The sequence below is a fragment of the Lactuca saligna genome, chromosome 4 (assembly GCF_052625555.1).
Source record: "Lactuca saligna cultivar CGN05327 chromosome 4, ASM5262555v1, whole genome shotgun sequence".
In the NCBI taxonomy this organism is placed as follows: domain Eukaryota; kingdom Viridiplantae; phylum Streptophyta; class Magnoliopsida; order Asterales; family Asteraceae; genus Lactuca; species Lactuca saligna.
Window position 1 is genome coordinate 38,881,768 of NC_136420.1, and position 4,111 is coordinate 38,885,878.

Sequence of the window (4,111 nt, forward strand, 5' to 3'; positions counted from 1 at the left end):
ATACCCTTACATGGTCCTTAGCATAGGTCTGGATTGCCTCTAAGCCCATAGCATGAGTCTGGTATGCCCTCTCCTACCCTCAGCTCATGACTAGAATGCTTCCGATGACCGATCGACATTACTGTCGTCACTACAGTTGCCCAACACTTCCGTCCTGTAGACATCCACTTTCCTCCGCCGCTCAAACGGCCTCTCATCAACAAAACAACACAACAATACAAAACTTCTACCACGCATGAATCCCAAGTCATAAACCCACTTCAACTCTTCCTACTACCATATAATGTTTCCCGGATGAAGTCGAAACCTCCTTGGTCCCAACTTGTTTGCCCACTACCCGAAACACCGTGCCTCACCGATTATTGAACCAAAAGTCACACACAAAGAGCAGTTGCACGCATCCTCTGAAAATAAAACCGACTGACTGAACTTGCTTTCACGCCCTGCCATCAACTTCTGCTAACATGATGAACGCTACATGACCCATGGTAGCCTCACCTCCTACCTGGTCTTCATCGACCCACCTTCTCCTCACTTCATACACGTTATGGCTCTTTCACAGATGAAACCAACCCAAGACACATCGCCCAATAACTCAAACCATCATCACATACCTACCACTACCAGCTAACTAGTACGACACTCACATCTAACCCATATCACCCCTTCGGGTTGGGATACCAACATGTCTAATCAATTCAATTATCGAGTTGAAGTTGTCAGGGTTTGTTGTCCTATCGCCTCAACCCTACCGCTCCCATTTGAGCCTCCGTGCCTACGACCTTCAGTCATCCCGCATCGGGTATCTTGGCCTACTGCATAAAGCAGGACCACCTCAACCCTATCTAAATGTCGTAGACGATCATGAGAAAGATCTAAATCGGTTCCCAGAACCTGAATGACAGGATATTCTAATCCCAAGCCTTCCGAAGGCTGACAAATACCCATTCGAATCTACTTCCTAGTCCCAACTGGAGTATTACCCGATCTAGGAATATTAATCCTTTGAGGCACTCCAAACTGATGAGATAACCAAGATCCTCTATACTCCATCCAATCTCTAATAACAACTCCCGATCAAACCAAATATACACCGGAGTCTTCTGCCTGATCCAGTAACATGTTAATTACTTGGGGATAGACCTGCTGATTGTTATAGCATAGCAGCATACTCAATACCCACACATATATCTACAAACACATATTGTCACACCCCCGAACCAGACGGCAGAAATATCTGAGGGCTCGCATGACTTAAATTGAATATCATCACAATGAATATACATGAATCATAACATAAACATCACCATGAATCAATATATTACAACTGGAATTGTTCACATCAAGTACATTGTTTTAACATCACAAATCCTTACATAAACTATTTGAAAGTTTTCATAAGCAAAACACCCTAACATACTTTGTACTTATTCCTCGGCTTACCTGTTACCTGAGAATACAAGTTATTTTGAAAAACGGTCAACATATGGAATGTTGGTAAGTTCATAAGCATGTTGTGTTAAAATGATTTGTGTAGTTTGTAAAACCCAGAAAATCTAATATTTTCTGAAAAGACCATTGTTTATATAAAAAACTGTGAAGATCCGTACAATATGCATGCTGATTTCGAAACATGTATAATTGAAGAACTTAGTATTAAACGTACAAGTGAAAATGTTGAACTTCCCTGGAAACCCGATGTTTTCCAAATACATAAAATACAGTGATTTCTCAAATTGTTATACCGCCACAATGAAGGATTTTGATTACTCTTCCTTGATTACTCGGGTGGTGTTGGATTAATTAAGATTTGTCAGTTGTTATAATCATGCATTAGTAATGACTAGTTATAACTACAGTTTATGAACGATCCTTAGAGGCATCGCACGTTATAACTCACTTAATCCAACCACCTTGATTACTCTTGATTATTAACCTGAATCTATTTACATTGATTACTCATAAGCCTAGCAAACGAGGAAAAGAGGAGTACAATTCCTGCTACTTCCGTGAGTTTACTTTAGACCGTCGGGGATGCGAAAGACTCGTTGGCCCATCTCCCATTTGATTACTTTGACCTTACTGGAAATACTATTGGATCACTAGGGTCCAATAGCACTTGAGAGCCATTGAAGGTCCTTTTATATGGGATTGGGTCATAGAAGGCCCAATAGCATATAAGCATTATCCCTTGGGCCCAAACATCATGTTAATGGACTTGCAAGGTCCAACAAGCATGATTTGAAACTTTCAAGCCCAAGTGTCGAATGTTTACTTGTCTTAGGTATCATATATCTACTGGAGAGTTCGATTTAACGATTGTTGTTTTGTATCGACTCGAGACCGATCGATTTGTTTATAATGATATTTGGAGTTTATATGTGTATCTGTCTTTCGATTTTTGTAACCTGTAGATTAGTATTTTTGACTCAATATTCTATAAATAACATAAATTGGTTTAAAAATAGTGGTTTGACCTTTTCAGCCCCTTCCTTTTGTAAAATAACAAATTTAGTCCTTAATATAAAAGAAAAGTCATCTTAGGTCCTTAAAACATTTTCTTGACACTTTTGCATCATAGATTTGTTGAAATGATATTTTTAACTCGAAACTTATTTTGTTAATAGTTTCAGCCCTTCCAGAATGATATTTTCCGGTTAAAGCCCAACTTTTTGAAATTTTTACACTTTTAGCCCAAAATCCAAAAACTTTACATTTTTGATCCTTTTGGAAATAAAAAGCATTTTCAATCCTTGAAATAGTTTTGTTACACTTTCCATCCCATGTTTTGAAGAAATTATCATTTCAACCCCTTTAAATGTCATTTTTCGCAATTTTGGGCTTATTGGGCCGAAAAGCCCAAAATTAACTCATTTAGCTAAAGATTTACATTTCAAGTCCTTTGAAAATTTTAATGTTCATAAACACAATTATTTTAACTGTTTTGACTCTTTAACCCTTAAGAAACCATAATTGGCAACCTTTAGCCTAATTTTTTTTTTTTTTGTATTTTTGACAATTTAAGCCCAAGAATGGACTTTATGTTGAAATATGTTTATCACAATCTTTTAAGTTATTATTCTTGACATATTGGGTGCAAAATAACTTAGATCATGTTTGTTTTCTTTTCTATGTCATAGATCTCGTGATATCACCCCTTTTTGATTACATGTTCATCACAAAAAACACATAAAATCATACATGCATGCATAAAATCACACATAGCCTACACATACACAAAGATCTACACATTTTCTTGTATTATGTAACGCCTGTGTTTCTGGGCTTGTCATTAATGTTGATATAATAGTCTAGGTTAATCCTTGTAACCCGTTTTGAAATAATAGAAGTGTATTATTTGAGTTTTATGTGTTTTGTGCTTAAATATGTGACTTAATTGAATTAAGAATAAAATTAAGCGTCAAAATGAAATGTTAGATAAGCTCTATATCTATGGATAATATTGTAGTAGTTGAAATGAGGTTTCCGAATACATAAAGAATGTTGAAATCCGAGTTATAACGAAGAAGTTATGACCTGTCGAAGTTTCGCGACAGAACCGACAACACTGAACGACATAAAAAGTGAAATTTACGTTAGAGCGATATTTAGCCTTAGTAATCTAAAAAAAAGTCGTAGATTTCATTAAACCGAGATCGTGCATAAAAAGAACGCCCAAATCGGACTTCGTATGAGGAAGTTATGATTTTTCGAAGTTTCGACTTAGTAGTATGCAGCCTGAATACTCGATTTGAGATCGAGCGGTTTTTAGCTGAAAAAATCTAAATGAGAATCGAAGATCTCGTTAATTGTAGTGAAACGATGAAAAGATAGGTGAAAACGGACGTCAGATGAAGAAGTTATGATTTTATAACGGAGTTTTCCTGTACCGACCTACTAAAAATAAATAATAAAAATAAATCAAAATTAGCCGATGGAGTTTAAACGAAAGTTGTAGAGCGTAGTCTAACCTACGCGGGGATATAAAGAACGTTGAAAACAGAGTTCGTATGAAGTAGATATGAATTTTTGAAGTTTATTAAATAAATAAAATATTAAATTTAAATATAAATTTTGGATATTATCCAAAGGGGGGGAGTCAGCGATCCTA